This window comes from Lissotriton vulgaris, chromosome 6 (genome assembly GCF_964263255.1).
Source record: "Lissotriton vulgaris chromosome 6, aLisVul1.2, whole genome shotgun sequence".
In the NCBI taxonomy this organism is placed as follows: Eukaryota; Metazoa; Chordata; class Amphibia; order Caudata; family Salamandridae; genus Lissotriton; species Lissotriton vulgaris.
This window is the reverse complement of record NC_141694.1, coordinates 947,667,002-947,693,188: the sequence shown is the minus strand read 5'-3', so window position 1 is coordinate 947,693,188 and position 26,187 is coordinate 947,667,002.

The window sequence follows — 26,187 nt, the reverse complement described above, 5'->3', positions numbered from 1 at the left end:
CACATACCAAGTAAATGAAGACAGCCTTGAAATGCAGCAAATAAACATCACTGCATTTCTACGCCATATTCATTTACATGTACTTGCAGAGGCATTTGCGCCCCCTGGGAACCATCGACGTCCCCCCCCAGGGGGGCACGCCCCACAGTTAGAAGACCTCTGCTCTAATGTGATACTCTGATATTGAGGGCAAGAGGCCCTCTTGACATTTATGTGCCCCCCCCCACCCCTCCCCTGGTCAACAGTAGCACTGGACTAGATACAAATATCCTAAATAAATGGGGAAGCATTTATTGACAGGTTAATTGCTGTTTAAGAGAGGAAGTAACTAAGGTGTCCTGTCCTACACTGTGTAACATTACAAAAGACCTTCACTTATAAAGACATCCTGAAGCAGGCACTTCAAAATTCAAAAATGTATTTCATTAACGTGCAGAACCGTTTTACCTTAGTAAATCAGATGTTATCAGTGCATTGAGAAGTATTTTTCTTTAAAAGGGCTAGTTCTCAAACAAATTTAGATACATTCATGCTTCCCTCTACCCTGACCAATACCAAGAGTGAACTAAGAGGCAAGCCAGTTGCTATGGGCACCCTTTGGGTGGCCAAAGTTGTTAGTATACATGAACAAAATTACAGTATAATAAATCGAACACAGGAGAAGGTTTTGTACTTCGCACATCCTGAAGTCATGTATTTCGAGGCCTTCTTATTTGTGATAATGAAGGAAAAAAAACAAAAGAAAACAATTGCCTAGGATCACACAATTTGGTCAAGTGGGAAAGCAAGGATGAACCCAGGTTTTCTGTTTCCATATTGTGCAATTAAATTCAGACAGTAGATGTACATGCATCGTGTCACCTGCACCAAACTTCTCAACCTGACCACCCCCTACTTGCATCAGTGTGGCAGTTGATGGAGCGAGATGTTGAATGAAATTTCGTTCAAACTCGCAAAGTGAACCTTCCATAATAAAATGTAACAGTACTAATAGCATGTGTTGAAACAATTAACCAACTTAGTTTAAAATTGCGGACATTACATAAAGGACTAATGTGCTTTCATGTTGCACTTGCAAGTGCGTGGAAAAATAATAAACTAACCTTGTCTATTGTCTTTGTCAGTATTAAATGCGGCTGTTTAATTAAAGGCATGTGCTATATTATTTGTGTGCAATATGTTTTGTCGTGTCTTTTCTGTGGCAAAAGCTCGTGGAGGATCCTTATGGCCTAAAAGAAGAAGGTTAATATACATGCTGCTATTTGTGCTTTGGCTAGGTAACATAAATATCCCGTTTAATAATTGGAAGAGGGGGTGGGTAACAGAATGGGTCTCAATTCTCTAATTAATTACTGTCTTGTGTTTGTTTAAATACTAGTTTCCGTGAGAGGCCTTTGGGCCAACAAAAGATGGCGTTTTTGAAACCTGTCCAGTGAAGAGCCTTGCACACATGAGAAGTGGAAAGTTTTACCACGTTGACAATTTTGTCAGAAATTACTGATGGATAAGTCGTGCATAATGTGCTCATGGAGTTTGATCCAAGGACAGGAAGCGGCAGGATTGCCAAGGCAAGGAAGTCGTTAACTGTTCGAGAGAAATTATACATTCTCTAGGAAGCGAAAAGACACGAACAATAGGGCTAAAGAAGAGCCTGTTCTTGGTTTGAAAATTGTGATGACATGGAATGGTCTGACATAAGTCAGCCAATGGGAACTTTGGATGGCAAAAAATATGAACATTTTTGAGAAGATTAGCTAGTTAGAAAGGTATAAAATCAGGCCCTACAGGCAGGAGGGGGCTCTTGCTTCCCGATTCCTGAATGACGTGCTGATGGACTTTTGGCGCACGTAAGGACAGCAGTCTTTATTCAATTATTTTAGGTGAAGAGAGTTTTAGACAGGGAAATTGAATTTTTAGGGAAAGGAAACTTATATTTGCTTTAATTCATGCTGATTGATTTACCTTTTTAAAATGTCAGAAAAGGGGGGGCGTGGCCAAGATGGCAAGGTGAGCGGTTGCACTCTCCGCGAGCTCCCCCGAACCTGAGCCCTTAAGCTGTGATTTAGCGCAGATCTCCCCCCGATCCGCGGTAAAATTGCGTCTAAAAACGAAGAAGCAACCGGTGGTCTGTCGCTGAGCCCACTTTCTACGAGGAGATTGCAGCGGAGGGGCTCAAAAGAGTGACGGCAGCCGGTGCGGAGCGGAGGCAGAGCTGAGAGCTAAGGCCGCTGGGGGAAAGAGAAGCATCGAGACCCGGCTCAGAGCAGACCAGAGTGCCGCGGACTGCCCGACGGGCGCCAAAGGCGAAGAAGCCCCGAGATGGAGCGGCGCCCAGAGACAGCCGGCGACGGCTCCGGAACGTATAGCCGGCCGGAGACCTCCACGCAAAGCCGGGGACGCGGCCTACAGATGGAGCAGCACAAACTCCTGCCTCAGGCTGAGTGGCGACGAGCACGGCTACCAGCGGGGAGAGGAGAGGGCGCCAGCCGCAACGGGAATTACCCCGAAAGTCGGTTCTCTGAAACGACACAGCAAAGTGACCGGCTGCAGCAGTAGGCCCTGAATCGATTCCACCAGGACGGCAGGGCCTCTTTGGGGTGCGGCCGGCCTAGAGCCTGAGGATATAGGTGAACACCGGGTCCCTACATGCCCAGCCGGACCACTGGTGGCCGTTAAGCATCGAGGGAAGAAGGAACATTGGCCAGAGACAGTTACTGGGAAACCGGCCTACAGTGCAGGAGGTGCGTAACCAGCCCATCCCCTCAGTGGTGCGCCACGTAGCGGGCACCTGAACGTGCGGCCTAGCCGGTCCGGGGACAGTGACTGGAGTGCGACGTGATCAGAGGTCGGGGTCGGCCCAATAGGGCCTTCCCTGATTAAACCGGCACGCGGTGCAGCGGTGTCGCCGGGGAATTCCAGAACCGGCGGCACAGTCACACCAGCTGGAAGTGGTCTCCTGGGACATAGTCGGCACACAGAGACGACATCGGCAGACAGCTAGGTGTGCGGAGCAACGAGGCCGATAACGATAAGAACTGGTGGATGGAAGAGCCCCTTAGATGGCCGTGGCAAAGGGTGCAATGGCGGCCTACTGAGGCGACCTGGAGGGAGTCCATCGACAAGCCGCTTACAGGACACAGTCCGGATTTGGAGAAGAGGCTAGGGCCGGTATAGGATCTGCGCGACGTCTTAAATTAAGCGGAGTTGGCCGAGGGAGGTTGCAGCCGGAATAGTGAAACTCCAGAGGACCAGGAACGAGACTTGCCAGGCAGTAGCATAATGTGCGGGCCCAGGGAAGGACGAGGCAGCGAGCATAGTGGCCGGCAACAGAGGGAACAAGAAAGGTGAGCGGACATTGCCCGAAATGTTGAACAGGGGAATGACGAAACTTCGAGAAGCCCACTGGAGGTGGATAACAGGAAACCGCCGGTCACCAGGTCGTTCCTGGAATCTCTATTCAGTTCCCTGCGAGATGACTTACAGACAGTGAAGCAGGAGGTGGCCGGAGAAGTCAGAGAAGTGCGTAGAGAGGTAGATAGCCTCGGTGAACGAGTGGCCACCATGGAAGGAGCTGGACACTCGAGGGACAAAGAGATCGGACAATTGCAGCAGGAGGTACTCCACCTGAGAGACCAACAATTAGACCTCCAGGCACACAATGAAGACCTTGAAAACCGGTCCCGCCGAAACAACATCCGGGTCCGGGGAGTGCCATCCAAAGAAGAAGGAGCGGACATTATGGGGTACCTACAAAGCATGTTCAGGGAGATACTGGGTGAACCAGAGGACTTTCCCATCAGGATAGACAGAGCGCATAGGGTGGGCATTAAGCATGGGCGAATTTTGCGAATTCGCGATCCGCAAATTTGCGGATTTGCGAATTTGCGATCCGCAAAATTCGCGAATTTGTGCCAATTTGCGGATTTTAGTTTTTTTGCATGTTCGCGGGGTTTTTTGCGTGTTCGCTGGGTTTTTTACGTGTTCACAGGGATTTTTGCGTCTTCGCGAGCCGCTTGCATAGCGAAGTTACCCATGCAGTCGTTTATGGGAGAGGGAGAGAGAGATAGATAGATAGATAGATAGATAGATAGATAGATAGATAGATAGATAGATAGAAAGAGAGAGAAAGAGAGGGAAAGAGAGATGGAGAGAGAGAACGAGAGAAAGAAAGAGAGGCCGGATCTCTGAAGGGCCAGATTCCTGAGTTGCCCCGACAGAACATACAGCTTTCTATTTTTAGCAAAATGCATATGAAAATTGTGCTGTAAAGGTCTCTTTTAGTTTAACCCCTCCTGACAACTCAAAATGGGTGTATTTGCCATCCTCTCCCTTCTTCCTGTTTTTTATATCTGTAAGTGCTTCCTGATGAGGTTTAAGTCCTTGGACAGGTGCCTCGTTGCCTACTTGTAACTATTCTCTGACCCTGCTTCAAGGGTCAGAGCAGGGTCAGAGAATAGTTGCAAGTAGGCAACGAGGCGCCAGGAAGCAATTAGCAGCAGGTGTCCAAGTTGAAGTTAATTTGTTTGTAACCCTTTTGTAAAAGGTTACAAAGAAATTAGGTTCAACTTTTGCACCTGCTGCTGTAACCCTTGCTTGGCTGAAAATTCATCCCCGCTGATTCGCGGATTTTACCACGATTTCGCGAGATTCGCGGATCGCGAAATCGCGGAAAATTCGCAAATTCACCCGCGAAACAGATTTTACGCCCACCCTTAGTGGGCATGGCGCGACGGGCCTCGGCGCCGCCGCCTGACAACCTGGCCTTTTTGCCGGACTTTGCCCTCAAAGAGCGAATCTTCCGTGAAGCGAGGACACAGCAGGCATTGCAATTCCGTGGCCAACCAAGACTTATCGGCGATCACTCTCCAGAAACGCGGAACATTTAAAATAGTGACAGATTTCCTGAGAAAACATGGGACGCAGTACTCCTGGGGACATCCCTTCCGGCTTATCTTCTGGTGGAATGGCACTCTACACCAGCTACGCTCCCTCCTGGACACCTGCGGGTTATTGGGAATTACCGCAACGGATGAAGAAGCACATACGCCACGTCGAAGGTGCACCACCAGAGACGGCTGGCAGAGAGTTTCGGAACGCCGGTCTTCTTCCTCTTCTGCTCGGCCGGATTAACCTACCATCCGGGCCGGCATGGACGAGACAGTTCGGGAGGCGGCCAGAGACACAGCCTCGAATGATGTGGCAATGACAGCCTAAAGATGACTCCGGGGGGAGATCCACACAGCCTTTTCATGATGCAGGTTTGGGGGTTCTGAGGGGGAGGGGGGCGGGCGGGAGTGTAGTGGCTGGACGTCCACTTCAGTAACATACCACAGACTTGTCCGTTGAGGACCGGACTGGGACTATAAAACTCTGGAACTTGTTGCAGGAGGGGGGGGGATGTTGGGGTTGTTTTGAGTTGGGGTCAGGGGGGGAGGGTCTGGGGGGAGGGTCCAGGGAGTTATGATTGTGGACAGGGGAACCGAGAGGGGAGGGTGGGCCGTCCAGTGCATGACGCAAGGCCTCATTGCCCGTGAAGAGCTCAAATGCCCTGTCCTGCTCAGGCAGGAACTCTATGCATTCATTTTTTCTGTCCCACATGCCACCCACGACCCTTAAGATTGTAACCCTTAATGTCAGTGGTCTAAATAACCTGATTAAGAGACGAGCAGTATTATCCTTACTAGAGAGCACCCAGGCAGATATTTGTCTCCTTCAAGAAACCCACTTATTATCCCGCGACTGCCATAGACTTCGCTCACATAAATTTCCGACACAATTCTTTTCCTCCAGCACAACTAAAACCGCCGGAGTGGCGATTCTGGTGGCCCGACACTTTAGGGGAGAGGTCCTTCACAAACTTGCGGAACACAAAGGCAGGTTACTGGCTTATAGGTTTAAGATTGGGGGTATCACCTTTACGATTGGGACCCTGTATAGCCCTAATGAGCAACAGGAACGATTCTTGCGATCGGCACTGGTGGACATCACGGCCACGCAGGATAGGCACATTGTCATCGGTGGCGATTTTAACATGGTCTTTGACTCATTCCTTGATAGGTCCCCACAACGTTACCCACAAACCAGAGAATTCTGGGCCGGGAGTAGGGCTCAGAAGGCGGAGGTGGACCTTCATGACCTGTGGAGGTGCGGCCATCCCACTGAAAGGGGGTATTCGTACTACTCCCACTCACACAAAACGTACGCGAGGCTGGACCATCTTTTGGTCACAGCCCCAGTGCGAACCCTGGCCTCGTCCACAGAGATGAGAGTAATCTCCCTGTCGGACCATGCCCCGGTATCTGCTACGCTCTGTTTGCCACTGATGTCCCATCCTTCCAGGGTTTGGCGCCTCAGGGATACCCTGTTGCAAAGATAAATGGTGGTGAAACACATCACGGATACTATTAAAGACTACCTGTCCCATAATGATAACTCTGACACCACCCTATCAACACAATGGGCAGCTCTCAAGGCTGTGCTTAGGGGGGAGTTCCTGTCCATCTCTTCGGCTGAAAATAAAGAATGGCAAAACAAGAGAGACAAACTTACTCAACGGGTCCGCAAGCTTGAAAACATACACCACCGGACCAGGGCTCCCCGAATCTGGAGGCAACTCACTGTGGCGAGGAAACTCCTAGCGGCCCTGGATATGGACCGCGCGGAGTATGCCGCGCTGCAACTTCGCCATACTTACTATACGTTGTGGTCAATTGTTGGCAAGGGCGGCGCACCAACGACAGACGGTGAAAGGGGTCGCTGACCCCTCAGGGGCGATGGCCACAGAGGATGACCACATTGCTGAGAGCTTTCGCGTGTTCTATGCAAACCTTTACACCGGGGACCCCCCGGACGAGCAGGCGACAGAAGCATACCTGGCCTCGGTCGACCTTCCCTCCTTAGCCCCCTCACAGGCAGAACACCGGGACAGAGACATCCGGATTGAAGAGGTGGTCTCCGCCATTGCCAAGCTTAAGCACGGTAAGGCCCCGGGACCAGACGGTTATGCCTCTCTTTTCTATAAAACATTCTGCGCGTCTTTGGCCCCACTCCTTACCCGTCTGTTCAACTCGTTCGCAGACCCCAGTGCCATTCCACCAGACCTCCTGCAGGCCTCTCTTACGGTTATTCCTAAACCCTGGAAGGATCCAATGCTATGCGGTTCGTACAGACCGATATCCCTTTTGAATGTGGACCTTAAGCTACATACCGGGATTCTCGCATCTGCCGGGCCTGATAGAACCAGATTAGGCGGGATTTGTCCCCGGACAGCAGACGGTGGATAACACGAAGAGGATAGTTCATCTCACTGAGAAGGCCTCCCGGGTCCCCGGAGAGAAGATGATGTTGGCGGTGGATGCCGAAAAGGCGTTTGACCGAGTACACTGGCCCTATCTAGAAAAATTCTTACAGAAGGTAGGCATAGGGGAGAAATTCCGCTCTATGATTTTCAATTGCTATAAATTCCCGACGGCAACAGTACGAGTGAACGGTTACAGTTCACGCAGTTTCACAATTGAAAGGGGCACTAGGCAGGGATTCCCGCTCTCACCCCTGTTATTCGCCCTTTATATGGAGCCATTCGCCCAACGGATCCGTACCAACACAACGGCCACGGGGGTGCAGCTAGGGGGCTTCACACACACCATAAGCCTCTATGCGGATGACGTTATTTTGTCGCTGGACAACCCCCGGACCTCACTTCCGGCGTGCATGGAAGAGATGGGTGCCTTTGCCACGGTAGCAGGCTTCAAAATGAACATGGGGAAGTCTGTGGCCTTGGACTTGTCACTCACATCAGCTACTAGATCTTATCTGCAGGGCCTGTTCCGGATGCTTTGGTCTTCGGACCTGGTGCCCTATTTAGGAATCCAACTGGTCCCCACCTTGCCGGCCATGGTGGCAGCTAATTACACCACCCTGAGCACGAAGATCCGAGAGGAACTTGGACGGTGGACACGTAGCACTCTTTCGTGGCTGGGCAGAATAACTATTGTCAAAATGACGGTCCTGCCCCAGATTCTGTACCTATTCCGGGCCTTACCACTTCAACCACCCACGGGGTGGATTCAACAAACGCAAACAGATCTCGCACGCTTCATCTGGCAGGGCAAAAAACCTAGAATGAAGAGGACACTTTCCGTACTGGCCCCGGAGGCTGGAGGCCTGGGGATACCGGACCTTCGTAAATACTTCCAAGCAGCACAGCTGCGCTATCTGGTGGAGTGGAGTAGGTGGGAATCGGACAAACACTTCCAGGACCAGGCGGTGGCGGGCCGGCCTCTGCAGGAGGTGCCATTTCTGCACCGAGCTCACCGTCCCGTGAACTTATATGCTTCCTTCGTCACCAGGGTACCCTTAAGGGTTTGGGATGCCACCAATATGGTCCATAGTCTTACTACATTCCCGTCGCCACTCACACCGTTGGTTGACAACCCGGACTTCACACCGGGGATGGAAAAGGGGGCCTTCGCCCACTGGCGGGAGGCCGGATGGCGAGCACTCTGCCATATATATGACACAGAGGGGGTCATTCCCTTCACACAATTTAGACAGAAGTATTCATTCCAAGAAACTGAAAGGCTCCGGTACATGCAGGTTCGCCACTGGGCACTACATCCACAGGTACGAGAAGCAGCTGACAGACCATTGCTCCCCTTTGAGAAGTGGCTCTTATCCCGCACGTCGGATGCAAAACTAATTACGGATCTATATAAACTGTTGCAACTGCCCTCTTCGCACTTTTACAATCCTGGGAGGGAGTGTTGGGAGAGGGAGGTAGGCAGGTCACTAAGCCACAAGGACTGGGAGCAGATATCATACAGGGCTAGACATTCAGCATACCATATGGGGCTCACTGAAACATTGACCAAGATCTCAACTTACTGGTATTACACCCCTGAACGAATACATGAAATGGACCACAACAGAGATAGTGCGTGCTGGAGGGAAGTGGGCAGGTGGGCACACTAGCACATATTTTATGGGATTGTCACTCCTAGAACCCTACTGGAAAGAAGTCATTGACGACATTGACTCGCATTTCGACACTGAACTGCCACGCTTCCCGGCATACATAATACTAGGGCTCCCGAATGGATTGAGATATCCCCTTAGATCACGCAGAGGCAGACAGATAGCCATTGCATTGGGCTCCGCAATACAGAATATTCTCTTACACTGGCGCACCACCACGCTTCCCTCTGTCATCGGGTGGCTCCACAGGCTATGGCATGTGTTAGGAATGGAGAAAATGTCACTTACAGTAGCAGGAGATATAGAACAATTCGATGAACTTTGGCAACCGTTTCGGTCCCTGCTGCTCACTGAGTTCAGGGAACTCACCTGCCCGAGATACCTGCGCCTCCTGAGGCTCACAACACCTGAGGATCCGATCTCTTAATGAGCACTGCAATACACCCCTACATTGAAGAATGGTCAAGGGAAATGGCAAGGGACTGGCCTACGCACTGGACGATGGGGGAGGAAGGGCAGGGGAAGGGGAGTTGGGGAGTTGGGGGGGGGAGGGGAACGGGGGGACTGTTATATTAATTGCAACACTGCTTATCACTGTATGTCGCTGCGGTCTAGTCCTCAGCTGAGACACCATGTGAAGAACTATCGCCAGAAGTGCAGCGCTGGCCGCGGTGACAGGACATTTCTTTGCTATGGATGCTTGTCTCCTTTCGTTTTGTGTTGTACCAATAAAATGCTTTAAACCTAAAATGTCAGAATAATGTGCCCTACCTTGAATGATGCTTTCAAATTGCTAATAAAATAATGATTTCTGAATAAAAATGCTCTTTCTTTTAATAAAATAAAGTTAATAAAATTGGATTTTTGAAATGACAAGCTGGTCTTGTTTATTCATGGTCTAGTTATCATTATTAGATCCATTCGCCTTAGTGACTTAATTAAATGTCGTATGATCAAAACCATGGTAAGAAATGATAAACTGCAGTTGTATATATTCTTGTAAAAAGTTTAAGAATAGAGGGGCATATTACCAAGCAATAGCGATAATTATCGCTATTGCTTGGTTAGAGACCAAAATTTACAGCTGAGCTGCGGCGATTTATATCGCAAATAAACCTTGGTATTACCAAGGTTTATCGCAAATGCGATAAAAATCGGCCGCAATGCATGAATATCGCTGAAAAGTCAGCGATATTCATGCATTACCGAGCTAATGCTCTTAACCATGTTATCCACCTCCCATTGGATAACATGGCTAAGAACTGCTGTACAAAAGTGGGTGGTGATGGACGGAGCATCTGAATCAATCAAACACTCACACCCAGTCAAAAGATCTGGGTTTAATCCATCACCGTTCTTTAGCCCACTTTGCCACCCCAGTTCAGACATGGCTATATGCAAATCAGTCTGACCCTGTGCCTCATGGGAACAGTCCAGCCCGAACTGCCAAGCCATGTCTTCCCTGGACCGGAATCAAGCATCCTTTTGTACCACTTAAGAACTGCTCAGGGCAGGTGTTAGCTTTTGGAGATATTCGCGCTTAGCCCGAATATCTCCAAAAGTTGGTAATAGGAGATAGCGATGTTAGTGACTGTTTCCAGTCGCTAACATCTTGGCACGCCCACTTTGCATGTCATGAGTGATAAATATCACTGGCATGCAAAGTGGGGCCCAAGATGGTCGCTATCTCCTACTAGCTGTCGCTAACTGGTATTAGCGACAGCTAGGTAATAGAGAGATAATTTTATCTCTGCTTTCTTGGCTTTTAAAGCCAAAAAAGCGGAGATAAACCCCCTTGATAATATGCCCCAGAGTATTTAATTAGGTCACATGATTCAGTCGCTCAAAAATTGTCTCTTTAGTTTATGGGCCTTAGTAGTGATTCATGATTAATGGTGTGTATTGTGGAGATGAGAAGTGTTTTTGAGACAGTTTTTCATTAGGAGCGCTGGATCACCCTCTATCACACCATCGACCACACCATTTGGCCCATGGGAAAAAGTTGGCGAGTGCCCATGCAACAGAGTAACCGGGGTTTATATTTCAAAAGCATAGTGGAGAAGGGTGGGGGAAACAATGGGCAGAGAAGCTCTGGTCAGACAGCAATACAGCGCTGAGGCATGTGAAGGGCTAACGGCACACAGATACAAGAGGGAGATTTAAGAAAAAATATGCATTCTCATCGAGTGATAAAAGAACAAAAAAAAAGTGGTTCTTCAAATGTAAGCAATGGAAGGACACAAGTCATCCAATCAAAGCATGGCAAAGAAGAAATGCTCACAAGATAGGACAGCCAAAGAATAGGGTGGAAAGTCATCGAATAAGATGCAAGGAAGTGAGATAAACAAGAAAGCCATCAATCAAGAGCAAGGAGTTCACGTCAAGCCCCCTATATGAATGTATTTGAATGTACTGGAGACAATAGACATATAAAACAAGACCTAAAAAGGTTTGCGAGCATACCATCAGCCGTTGATCACAGGGTTTGAGACCGTTGCAATGTGAAGCATTCCGTGATGCTATTGGGCGCGAAGCCTCCCTGTCCCAAATTTGCACCAGGACCAGCGTGTGTTTATGCACTCTGGATTGTTAAACGAGGGTGTGACATTTGCAAATGGCGTTTGTGCATGTTTCATGAAAACTACTACTACTTACTTTTTTTATGCTTGAAAAAGCTTTATTGAAGAGAACAATAATCAATAAACAGAATCATCAGCGAGAACGATAAAGATACTTATAAATAAACAGGAACATTAACAATGGTAATGTAAGTTTGTTTTTTTAAACAAAAGCATTTTGTGGGGTTTTAAAGATACAGGAGAAAGAGTAAATGGGGGAGGGGGGAGGGAGAGAAACAATCGCAAAACTACTATTTACTTTTAGCATACCAGTACCTACGAGCTTTTATGATAGGTTCCTGCACTGAAACCAGAGCTGGTGCAATTTGAGTTATACTCCCTCTAGATGCCAGTTCTAAATACTGTTTGCTCCCATATCACTATTCCCTCACAGGCCACCCTGAGGGAGTAGAGAAAAAATACACCGTGATAAATCAGCACTGCAATGGAGCACCAGCAAGACTTTTACCATAAATGCTCGTCATGAATGCATCAGTGCTTAATTTGCAAAAGAATAAGTGCCAGGGCCAATATTTTCATCAGAAGCGTGCAGACAGCGCTTTTGAAGATCACTGCATTGAATACTATCTCACACCACTGTAATCCATCACCAGACACTCCCCACCTCTTCATCTAATTTATGGATTTTCTTTTTCCTATTTTCGTGTTCTCCCTATTCCCCAAGGCTGAAGGTCTGGTGAGTTAAAATAAGTGCTGTTCCCCAAAAATGAGTGTAGGTGGGCCCCACCTTCAACCACCTACTCAAATTAAGCACTGCCCATAATGCTGCAAAAGCAAGTAGCCTCTGCAGGTTGGAGAGGGATTTTCCTCTATAAACCCTCTTTACAGATTTTAATGACCACACAGTTGCACATTTCAAAGGAATAGCAATGGAATGCTATTTAAAATACATTGTTTCAGTGAATGTGAGAAGAATAAATACAAATTTGGTATGTGTTTGAGGTTTTATTAAGAGCAGAGTACTGCCTGTCAAATACTGCACAGGGCTGCTTAAGGGGTACAAAAAGGGGTGGTCCACTTTGCCACTGGATTCAAGCAAGCCATGTCTGAACTGGGGTGGCAGAGTGGGCTAAAGAACGGTGATGGATTAAACCCAGATCTTTTGACTGGGGGTGAGTGTTTGATTGATTCAGATGCTCCGTCCATCACCACCTCCTTTTTTACCGCTTTTGGCCGCCATAAGTGTGGCAGGGTATGCTCAGATGTGAGTCCCTTGCTCACTTTGCCACTGGACTCAAGCAAGCCGGGCTGAAGACGGCTGGAATGCCAGAAACCGGTCCTCGGAAGTTTGTTTACGGTCCAGGGAAGACATGGCTTGGCCATGAGGCACAGGGTCAGACTGATTTGCATATAGCCATGTCTGAACTGGTGTGGCAGAGTGGGCTAAAGAACGGTGATGGATTAAACCCAGATCTTTTGACTGGGTGTGAGTGTTTGATTGATTCAGATGCCCCGTCCATCACCACCCCCTTTTGTACCGCTTCAGGGCTGCTTAAGGGGCAGCATTCTTGGTTACCAATTTGATGTTGGATTTATAGCCCACTAGGCGTCAGGGGACCGCTACCTAATATTCATATATCACTTCCCCATCATCATCAAACGTTTTATTGCATAATTATTTAACACCGTTACACATTTACAGACTCACTTAAAAAAAGAAGAGCAAACATGAGTTAAAAATGAGAGTGCAAAATAGACTACAAAGTCCAAAAACAGAAGTAAAGTTTATGGGTATATCACTTACAGGTGTTCCAGAACAGGTCAGTTCTCGTACAAATGTCGTTCTACAGGACGACAGGCTATCAGCATTTCCATAACATCACTAATGCATATGCACATCAAAAGGCTGCTTTCTATTATAAATAAAGAGAACGCAATACATTTGCAGAGGAGGCACTCCAGCGGACACCAGAGGTTCTTGCATGCTGAGACTTCATCACACAGTGGTCTGACAACTTATGAAGGGTATCCAGTTCGTGCCCACGACGTGGTCCTTCATTCTCTCCCACCAGGAAATGGGGTTGAATCGACCCTTGGGAGAATTCTTGGCTTAACACCTACACACACTCTAGGTACACCCAGAGTAGGATTTACATAGTAGGAGTACGCTGGATTGCAGTCTTGTTTATATGCCTGAATGTATACACTGTTTTAGCACCATGGTAGATCAGTACCTACTATTGACCCTTTTGTTGCTTGTAATCACTTTCATCTGTTTCTGCTTACTGATTAGAGCAGCACGTTTATTCTATACAAGAATAACGTTGGTTCAAGAAATATATTGAAAATGTCCCAGTGTGTATTCTCTGTGTATTTCTCTAAGCATGAGTAAGCACTGGTGACTGAGTGAAAGGTCCTTATCCAGTTTCCACAATACCTGAGGAGTCAGGGTTGTCGTGTTCAGTGGTCACCAGAAACCATTCGCTCCCTGGAAAGGCTAGGGGTGGCTAACGGTGGCACAGTGAACTAGCTGGTCTCTAGGCCAACATATCCTGCAGGGGTGCCTGGAATCAGTCTAGGCACCTTGCCCAAAGTTTATGTTGTCCAACAAACGCACAGGTCCTATGGTTTAGTGAGATCTACATGACATGGGCATTCTAAAGCATGCTACTGAGGTAACAAGTACCCAATGACCCCCACAATACAACCCCAATTGCCTTATCGACCATCTCAAATTTGTAGAAAAATTAGCAGTAAGGTTAGGACCAATGCACAATGATACACACACTGGTTGCCTAGATCAAAGTATACATATAATCCTAAAATGCATGCAGTTTCACCAAGCCCTCCTCTTCTCAACATGGTGTAAGCTTAATATCCTACAAAAATATTTTGAAACATAAAAGAACTTTACTATTTTGGCAAAGAGAGGTCAGAGCAGAGAAACTGTCTTCCACATCCGTGCTCAAGAATGTCAGTCAATAATGGTCAGTCACAAGGTGAGAGTCTATTTGTTCAATACATTCTCTACAAAGTTTTTTGACTTTTCAATTTGAACTGAAAGAATACTTTTAGGGAAATGCAAATATCAATTAGTACTGGGCTCGAAATATTATTCGCAAAATGTTTATCAAAGAGGAAAACCTCAGTAGCCTTCTACATTTTCAACAATAATGAATGCAAGTGGAATTTTCACATGTAACAATTTACATGAGAGTTAACCTTCCACAGTGGTGGTATAAAATGTTTTCTTAAGCATAATAAAAAATAAGAAATGTAGAAAACTTCATAAAGGGCAGAATCAGGAATACAACACTACCCTGTAAATGGCCCAGAAGAACTGCTGCTTTCTCATCCTCACTGAAGCTTTACGAGTCACAAGCAATGTAGGCCATACAAGCAATGGTGGAACTAATGGAATGTGTTGGACCTGCCCCTTTTTGCAGGTCATGCCAGATTTGCATATGGCAGGATCCTAACTGAGGTGGCATGATGTGGGATGTGTACCAGAGTAATTACCAGTGGCTGAGATTAATTCAAGCTTTGCACCCATCACTTTGGAATACTTTAGGGTGTCACCTTAAGTGTAACCAATATGCCCGGTTGTGGGTTCGTTGCAAACTGTATAACTGGAACCAAACTATACAGGGCTGATCAGCCCATAACAAGGGCAAAACCAGTCCTGGGTTGCTTTTGTTACTGCACAGGAATTACCTCGATTGGCAGTTCAGTCTGGACTGTTCCCATTGGATCAGGGTTAAGACGAATTTTGTTGCGGGAGTTTTATATAGCATGATCTAGATCTGAAGGTATCAGAGCACTTTACATGAGCACCAGTTACGTTGCAGATGGACGCATTCATTTTTCGTTTGGCACGGGGGGTAAGTGATTTGCCCAGAATCACAGGATGATGAGCGTCCCTGCCGAGACTCACGCAAAGTTCCCCTGCTCCAAGGGCGCTTCTCTAGCCGTCTAGCTGGGTCCAAACTAAGATGACATGGTGTGGAAAATAACAATAGCTTGGGATGTGGCCCAAATAATTACCAGTGACTGAGAATAATTCAAGCAGGCCATCCATTACTTTTTGTATACCTTAGTTTGTCACGCTAAGTGGGACAAGTATACCCAGATGTGGGTCCTATGCCACTGTGTCATTGAAACCAGGCTACACCCGGGTGATGTGCCCATAACTAGGGCAAAACCAGTCCTGAGTTGCTTGTTTTCCTGTTCAGGGAGGACCTTACTCTGCAGTTCAGTCTGGACTCTTCCCATTGGAGCAGAGTCAAGACTGATTTGCATATAACTGGATCCAAATTGAGGTGGCATGGTGTGCAAAATAATGATGGATTGGGTTGTAGCCCCAGTAATTTTCAGTGGATGAGACTAATTCAAGCATTCTTAAATTAGTCTCATCCAACTGCTTCACTTTTTAGATTATCCTGCTGAAACCCTGGACCTTTTGCATTTTTATCTCCAGAGCAAACTGATAACAGTGGAGAATAGGGAAATCAGGCTCTTTATATAGTGAGAACAAGCGAAGCAAGGGGTCAGCTATACTAGAAAGGGTCTTATAGTCAGAGGTTGGACCTGCAACGAGCCCTATCAACCAGCAATGCCTGACCTGCCTCCCATGCTCACACTTTAGCAGTAATTTATATATGCAATAATTTACTTGCTGAATGTCAGTCTCTTAGATATACTGTATTCTATTGGTTAATATTGGCCTCATATGAAATCTGGAATCAAATACATTCACTTTTCCAGCAATATGAGGCTTTTTTGGAGGCACAAGGTAGGCAGAGGCTGCTAGGCAATATAGACGATGGATACTGCCGTTTATCACCAATCTCTTAGATTTGTGGATCACATTGCACTCCAATAGAATTGACCAAGCTCTACTTGAGCACCTGGCTCTAAAAAAATGTTTGGGTATATATGCAAGGCTTAATCTAACATCATAGTAGTACTTTCAAAATTCAGATACCTTACACCAATGCATTCACACTCAAACCCATATCTATTTAGCTTTACTATAGGACTTGATTTATAGCACCAAATGGAAGATCTGTTAAGTTATACAAAAATGTAATGTCTTTGCATCTCTAGGGCAGAAATGTCACCCCAAATGTTACTCTAGCTCTCACACTTTAAAGTGCTATATCTGATTCAACATTAGAAGTTTTTTTGTAAGGGTGAGTGATCATAAAGACTCAGTTTCCTTCAGATACATTTTTTTACTAAAGTTTCAAGATCTGAATGTTTGTCAATCCTGTTTTGGTGTCAGACACCTCTACAGTGAACTTCATAGGTCTGCAACATGACTATCCTTGGTCCCAGTTCCTCTGCAGATAAGATCAAAGAACATGATTAAGAAGACTAACGCAAAAATGGAATTGTCCACGCTAAACCAAAAAACTCACCACACAAAATAGTGCTGGAACACTCAAATAAATGAGGGGTTTTTAGTTGACAGGGGAAGAAATGGAATGTCTCCTAAGTCAAGGATGAACTGAAGCCTCATTGCTCCAATATTTACAATGTGCAGCCACCAGTCACTCTTTGGTGGGCCATGTGCTACTCACAGTGGGGTGTTTGGAGTTTAAGATGTCTATGAGTCCTAGAAGACAGAACAGCACCACAGAGTTGATAACAAAAAGAGAATCGTTATGGACATGTATCATAAGGTAATTTATTTGACAGGTAGCACCTTATGATAGCAGTGTGCCCACATCAGGGTTTACATGACAACAAAACGTGTAATCACGATGATGCAGGAACTATAGTTCCTAGATAATTCAAATGACAGCAAACCTCCATCTTGTGCTACATGTGTTGTGTCTTTAAAGAGAGCATCTTTTACATAACACTTATCGTGGTAACCACAAAGGTAGCTAAGTAAGTAGTGCAGGTTTTGTCGCTATCTGGTGAGATGAAAATTGGTGGGGATATGGGTCTTTATGCACTTGTCTGCTGAGGGCCAGTGAATGAAACCATCTGGTGCTGTCCTGTCTGCCTGAGAGTTGACATAAAGAGACAGTCTTTCTGTCTGATTCTCCCTCCTCCTCCCCTTCCATAGACCTAGCTTGGACCTGGGTGATGGAGCAGGAGTGTTGATGGACAGGAACTGAGAGAAGATTTAGCGTCTAAATAGGATTTCCTCCTACCAGGGAGGCTTGTTAGCTTTGGAGCAAAGTCTACACTAGCATTTTGTCATCACCAGGCCCAGACAGAATACAGCTGCCACAGCACCTCAAGAGAGAAAAATAGTCTTGCCAAGTTCCAGAGCTACAACTCACTGAAGCAGATGTGGAGAAGGTGAAGGAATCAATGATAATAGCAAGGTCTGAATTGGGCTTGTCAAACTGAAAGTTACATTCTCTCATTAGCACAAGTAGCTCATAGGTGGCAACCAACATATCTGAAAAACATAATCACATCCATGCACTCACCCAGGAAATCCACAAAATATAGACACTACCAACAAGCAAGCATAATATCAAACACTCACAAGAAACCACATACTAGAAGTCAACATACCTTTGGCATCCCATACACAAACCCCTGAAAAAGTACCTTGAGATGCACCCAATCAAATATGCAAAATAGCTTTAAACATCCATGCCAAAAACACACACTTGGAGAAACATGTATGCTTATCAATAAACATTAGTCACCTAACCACCAACACCACCATCTCCAAGCCTCTCCATTTCCCCTTACACACAACCCCAACACCAAGAGACACACACAACCCAAAGAAACTAATCCTCATTTACCTGCCCGAGTTAAACAAAAACACTAGCAACCTCATCAGTTTTTATACGAGACCAGACCATTTTCTCATAGCCTAAGATTGTACTGAGCCTTACTCAGTACATTCTGAAGTTGTGCTTGGGATCATCTCTCATCCACAGAAGATGCTAGGGCCCTTTGTGTTTATCGTAATTTTTTATAGTCTAAATCAAGACCTACACTCCTAAAGATATAGCTCCGAAGGAAGACTAATTTGGGTGCAATTACTTGTGGCACAGAATATTGATTATTGGACTCACTCTCATATGAGCAAGTAGACCGAGAAAAAGAAGAAGAAAACAGACCAAAAGACCATTTTCCTCCTGGGGTATCCAAAGATGTTAAGTAGATACCTCTTTCACTTATCGTGACATGCTTTCTCATCAGCGCCTAGCCACACCATAGTAGGGTAGTACCACCAGGGAGGACTCAACCAGTGAAACGTCCTTGACAGGTCTTTGATAAATTTAAAGCTAGATAGTGCAGGGCTCCAGAAAAGTGGTGAATAAAAATACCTCACATAATGTCCCAAGAGGTGTCCTTTATTGATAGGATACTGGGGATATGGTTAAAAACATGAACAATGGGTTACAGTTGAGAATTATTGCTCAATTAAAGTTGATCAAAAAGAGTGCCAACATTTTTCAGCCCTCACAATGAGTCCAAATGTATCTGGGACTTTCTTCAGGGCTAGAATCGTATCCCTGCCTAAAAAAACTACATATTCATTCTATGTGTGTGTAAGAGGTCTAACGCTCTCACTTGAGATGATAATCCAAAAGTGGATCATACTCTAATTCTGAAGTCACACTAGCATTCGGTGGTGATCTGAGCAGCAATCCTGTATGTTTATTGGGGGTGCTAGAACCTTGACTATAATGGATTATAATGTAGTAAAATATGTTAGTAATATTTAAATATATAAAAGTATATCACAAATACAAACATTAAAAAAATAAGTATAGGATTTTTTAACAATCAATTTATTAAAAGCACAAAATGGAGGGAACAACAAATCACATTAATTTGGTTGTGGTTCCACAGGACAAGGATAATGTTTAATGTTGACTGCAATGTCATAGGGTGCCAATACAGGGGCTAGGTTTGTCTGCCTGGAAATGTGAAATCTTACATATCTTTAAGGAATATAAAGTGTAAATCATTGCATGGCTACAGGCTATAGCAAAAGAGGGTTCTACATCTTTGGATGCTGGTAAACAATAGGCCTACAGAAATGGATCAGCTGTTAATGAGAAGAATGAAGCATGAGCTGAGGCAGAATCAATTCCTGCACAAATGCACCCTTGGCAGATCTGCTTGCTAGGTTAGTTCCAGACACACACTTATTATTAACGGAAGATTGAAAATATTTGATAAAATACCTTTTGGCTGAGGCTGGGATGAATACACTCTGACACTAGTCTCAGGCCCAGGACCTTGGAGATAGCACTTGATTTTCGGAATTCACTCCAGCAGAGGCCATCAGAAGAGAGCAGCTAATGTTGTATTGTAACTGGTCAAAAGTAAAAGCAGGTAAAGCCCTGTGGAAAGTAGTTGTATCTCTGCTGTTCAGACAGTCAGCCAACTGACCCTTAAATTTACTTGTGGACATTAAGGGTACAATGATAGCAGGTTCAGTGTACTTCAGGCCTTCAAACACAAGGTCTATTCTTCATTTGTATATTTTAAAGGCCCAGAAGTGTTCGGTGGAGGGTACTGGCATGCCCAATTTATGGCTAGTGGCAGCCTATAGTTGAGAGCAACCCCTAAAGAAAATCCTTGTCCAATGAGCATAATCATATCATAGTTGAGACTATCTGATTTGCACCACTTTCTCGGTTGGTGTTTAAATGTAAAGTATCCCACAGTGAAATACACAAGATGATGGATGGAATTTTGCACAATGGCAAAACATTTACCCCCAGTCACAGATCTGGGTTTAATCCATTGTTATTTTGCTCACCAAGCTACCCCAGTTCAGACATGGCCATATGCAAATCAGTCTTGACCCTTGTCCTCATGGGAACAGTCCAGCCTGAACTGCCAAGCCATGTCGTCTCTCGACCGTAATCAAGCATCCTAGGACTGGTTTCTGGCTATATGCCGCCTTCAGCCAGGATAGCTTGACTCCAGTGGTTTAGTGAGCACAGGACCCAAGTCTGGGCATACCCTTCCCACACAGGGTGAACATCTAAACACACAAGATGATGGACGGAATGTTGCACAATGGCAAAACATGTACCCCCAGTCACAGATCTGGGATTAATCCATCGTTATTTTGCTCACCAAGCCACCCCAGTTCAGACATGGCCATATGCAAATCAGTCTTGACCCTGTGCCTCATGGGAACATTCCGGACCGAACGGCCAAGCCATGTCTTCCCTGGACCGGAATCAAGCATCCTAGGACCGGTTTCTGGCTATCAGTCGTCTTCAGTCAGGATAGCTTTACTCCAGTGGCTTAGTGAGCACGGGACCCACGTCTATGGGCATACCCTTCTGACATAGGGTGAACAGCAAAACACACAAGATGATGGACAGAATGTAGCACAATGGCAAAACATTTACCCCCAGTCACAGATCTGGGTTTAATCCATCGTCATCCATCCATTGTTATTTTGCTAGGTGTTAGTCTAATGATGCATTCAGAACAGTTAGTAAAAATAAAGAAATTGGTGGGTATGCTCTAAATGCTGGTGTATGAGAAACAATTTAATTTGTGGTATAGGTCACAGTCTAAGAGCCTTACGACCACTTTGACAGTTCTCCTGCAGAGCCGTGACTGCACCATCCGCTGGAGGACCGACAAAGCCGTTATGTGCCCACCCGCCAGATTACGAGTTAAATCCTGGTGGGGCGGGTGGGTCTGAGGTGGTCTTACTGCGGTGACATGTCAGGCTCAGAGGAGAGCCTCATTTGTAGTCTGCCACCATGAGAGCACCAACTGTACATTCCTGCACAGTGTGGCATGCATGGCACAACATGCAGGAACTCTGGTTGCAAATACAGGGGGGCACAACTTGTGCCCCCCTGCATGCACCCACAAGCCTGAGAGTGGCACGAGGATCCTGTTAGGGCCCCTTTAGTTGCTTCTCCACCAACCTTTTCATGACAAGCGCACAACCCTGAAAAGGGCAGTGAGACGGCAGCCCACAATATGCTCTGTGGTACTGCAGTGGCACCGCCTGCATATACCGTCTCTTGACCGCTGCGTGCCACCACAAGATTTCGGATCCCCAGTGGACGCAGCTGTCCGGTGGAAGGTACGACTACACAACTCATAATCCTGTGGGCGGGCACGCAGTGTGCCAGTGGTCGGTCATATGTACGGCCGTACTCGTAATAAGGCCCTAAATCAGTGATACAGCTGGCTGAGATACCTACCAAAGTTAATCAGTATCTAAAGTTAATATCAAATTAGTTGAAGACCAGTTTACGTACCTCTCCAGTCTAACAAACAGACACAAAGTGGGTCGTTAAGGGGAAATCCAGGCAGTGAAGGTATTGTGTGGGCTACTCCAGCAATCTTGAAATAGGACCTTCTGATAAGGCTCCTTACTATCAGGGTGTGACACAACCCCAGGCGTTATTTATATTCACAAGATAGGCTCTTTGAAGTAGATGAAAGCAGGAAAGAAGCCCTTAACAATAAGAATGGTCCTACTCCAGGACTATGAGGCAGGGGTAAGACCCCATTCATGCTAAGTTTTGGGATACATATCAGCTCACCTCGTTCATGGGGCCCCTTGAGTGCTCTACTATCCAAGCCTGGCACCCGAGGACCCAAGGCAAGTACCAACTATTCACCCCTGCTCTCAGAGACTGTCTCGAGCCAGCTTCTCCGCCTCAACCTGTGGCATGGCGCTCTCAGCCGGGCAGCAGTGCCATCTGAAAATCTCTTGTGCAGGCCACTGGAGTGCAGCAACAGTGCCCCGATCAGCGCTAAGTACTAACCCCACTGCAGGTGTCTCATTTGGGGTCAGGAGGTGTGTGCCGATCAGGATCACCCCTTCCCAGGTGCTCCAAGCGCATCCAACCACATTTGCCAGGAAAAACAGAGTAGAGGGAAGAGAGCTCCACTTCAAACAGCCATCTTGGCCGATGCCTAAACCCGCCCAAGGTCTTGAATATTTAAGGAGGTTTTTTTGTTATTGGCTCTTTAAAAGCCTTATGCCAATGGTTAGTGAGCATTTATGGATCAGCAACCCTAAATCTTTTGATGTAAAGATCATAAACCTGACTCCAAATTAAATAGGCAGAGACTCAATTTTTTGCATTTTTGCAGAATAATCGTCTGCCTTTGATGTAGATGTCACCTGCCCTTATCTTTCCAAGAAACTGTGAAAGTGTCAAGTCCCCCAGACATAGACATGAACAAGACACCTGATGCAACATCAGTCCGGAACAAGTGCCTTGTTATCTCTATTTCAAGGTCAAGCAAGAAAAAAAGACAAAACAGTGTAGTCTGAATTATGGTATGTTTTCCCTTTTTGTTTATAAGAATGCGCCTTAGACTAGTCTCTTAGTTCTCATTGGTTATAGGAGACATTCCGAAGGTGATGTTGGTAATTCCATCTTAGATAAGATGTAGTGTAAAAGAACTGTCACTTGACCACTTGTCAAGAGAGGTCCTCAGCCCCAGATTATCATGCAAGATACTACTAGAGAGGATCTTGACTGTCAGAGATGCTACTGTATCACGCTTTCCACTGAAAGCTGCTATAGAGCCCCAGTCTGGGAAGATCTGATGCTGATGCGATTTGTGTTTATCTTTCACGAAGAACACTGCCTCCCTGACTGCTGATAATTTCAGCGTTTGGGCGTTTGGCAGTACACAGGTGTGCGGTGTACTGCTTCCATTTCTAACGATAATGGCATTACTCCTAGTCCTACTCCCTCGCCTGCCTTCCATACAATTGAGGCTCCGCCTCCCACCCAGACCCACTCCCAGCATAAAAACTCTGCCCGCCCCCTCCTCCACCTGTACGTAAACAAGCCGAGCTAGCACTCAGTTGCACCGCACCGGGAGGGAGGGAGGGTCCTCGAAGGAAGGCGAGGGAGTAGGGCTAGGACTAATGCCATTATCGTAAGAAATGGAAGCATTACCTCCCGTCCCTCCCTCTCCTTCCTTCCATACAATTGAGGACACAGCAAGCAGAAGAAAACAGAGACGGACAACTGAGTGATAAAGAACACCAACATTAAATACAGTGCCCCAAACACAGCAGATCAACATCCCTGGCCCAGCATAGAGGACAAGACCCTGTGGCCCAGAACATTATCCAAACGTTCCAGACTCGCAATTCGATAGTGGCGGACAAAAGTAGATGGAGAAGACCAAGTCGCCGCCCTACAAATCTCCACCACAGAAGCCCCCTGCAACTCAGACACCGTAGCAGCCATACTGCGAGTGGAACGCCCCTGAACCCCCACAGGAGGATCCACACCCTTAAGATGGTAAGCCAGCAAGACCGTGGACCTAATCCAACGACTCAAAGAGGCCGTGGAAGGCTTAACCCCTTTCCGAGCCGGACCAAAGTTAACAAACAAAGAGTCCCCCACCCGGAAGGACTCAACAACATGGAGGTACCACAGCAAGGCCCGTCGGACATCCAAACAATGCAAGCGAAAATCCTCAGCCGAGGAAGGAGCAGGACAGAACTCAGGCAAAATCACCTCCTGACTGAGGCGAAAAGCCGAATTGACCTTAGGGACAAAGGACGGAACGGGAACCAGAACTACCCGATCCGAAAAGACTTTACAGAAGGGAAACTTGCAAGACAAGGCCCCCAACTACCCCAAGCGCCTCGCAGAGGTGATAGCGACCATAAAGCAAGTTTTAAAAGTCAAGAGACGCAACTCGAGACCCTCAAGGGGCTCAAAGGGAGGACCAGAGAGGACATCCAACACCAGATGCAAATCCCACGAAGGGAAGGACCGAACAGGGCGGGGAAACAAGTTCAACAGACCCCGAAAAAAATGAGGCATCAGAGCCCCATCATCCCGCAAATTACGCTAGGAGCCCCTAAAGGCCTGAATAGCTGCCCACTGCACCCGCAGAGAAGCCACCGACAGCCCCAGAAGAGTCCCATCCTGAAGGAACTGCATCACCAAAAAGAGGTCAGCAAGCGTGGGGTCAACACCCTTACCAGCACACCAGACCGAAAAGACCCGCCAATGCCTAGCATAGGACAGCAGAGTGGAGGACCTACGCGACGCCTGCAAAGTAACTGTCAACTGGGCAGGAACCCCCAACCAGCTGAACCCTGCCGCTCAACAGCCAGGCCGTCAGGTGCAACCTCCGGAGAGAATCCAGGGGAAGGGCCGGAAACTCCAACGGGGACGGAACCACCGGAAGGATCCACTCCCGGTCGCAACACAACTCGGTCAGGAGAGGAAACCAATTCACCCGAGGCCAATAGGGAGCCACCAACAACACCTGAGCACAATCCCTCCGGACCCGCACCAGAAAGGACCGAAGCAGCGGAAAGGGAGGGAAGGCATACAGCAGACCCTGAGGCCAAGGACAGGTCAAGCCGTTGACCCCCAGAGACCCGGGACGCCTGCCCAGAGAACAGAACTGCACCACCTTGGCATTCCCCAGATCCACAAACAGGTCCACCATAGGGAGGCCCCAATGACCCACCAACTGGAGGAACACACCGGGAAGGAGAGAGAAATCCCGAGACGACGGAATGGCCCTGCTCAACAGATCCGCCCTCACATTGTCCACCCCCCGAATGTAGAGAGCCGACAGACCCAGCACCCAGACCTGAGCCCACCGAAAGAGGACGCTGGCAATCAAGTTCAAGGACCTGGACCGGGTCCCCCCTGACGGTTGACATAGGACTTCGCCACCAGATTGTCCGTCTGAACCAACACCCAATGCCCCCTCTGAGAGTCCTGAAAGTTCACCAGGGCAAGCCCAATCACCCTCAGCTTCCGCCAGTTGGAGGACCTCCGGGAATCCAGCAGTGACTAGACCCCCCTGAACCTGCTCCGACCCCAGCCAAGCACCCCACCCGGACAGGCTGGCGTCCGTAGTCACCACAAGCGGAGCCAGTGGAGTCAGAGAAACCCCCACCAGGAGGTGTCGGCGGCTGAGCCACCAGGAAAGCCCCTTCCGGATCCGGTCCATCATGGGCAGCAGGGACAACAGACTCTGAGACCCCGGTGACCAACCCTATAGGATCCAGTTGGCCAGGCGGAGAAGATGAAAACGAGCCAATGGAACCAAAAACACCACGGAAGCCATGTGTCCCTGCACCCGCAGCCACTGGACCGCCGGAGGAGCCTCCCGGGACATCAAGGCCCGAACCTGCGCTGAAGAGACACCAGACGCAAAACTGAAAGTGGGCGTCTCCCACAGCAAACCTCAGGAAACGTTGAGAAGGAGTTGCAACCGGGACGTGGAGATAAGCGTCCTCGAGATCCATGGATGCCAGGAAGTCACCAGGCTGAACCAAAGGAATGATGGCCTGAAGGGTCAACATACGGAAGTGCACGGGCCGAACCCAGGCGTTGACCCACTTGAGATTGAGGACAGGCCGAAAGCCCCCGGTCACCTTCTGAACAAGAAACAGAATGGAGTAGGTCCCCGTCCCCACCACCTCGACAGGAACCCAGCAGATGGCAGCCTTGGGAAGCAAACAGGACACCCCTTCCAGCAGAGCCATCCTGCGGGGACCGGAGACAGGCAGAGGAGTCAGCCGAACCCCAGAATCCGGCGGAACCTGCAGGAAGTCTATCACGTACCCATGACCCACAGTGTCCAGGACCCAGCCATCCGAAACGTCCCGCTGCCAACGAGGAAGAAAATGCTGAAGACGACCCACCACCGGCAG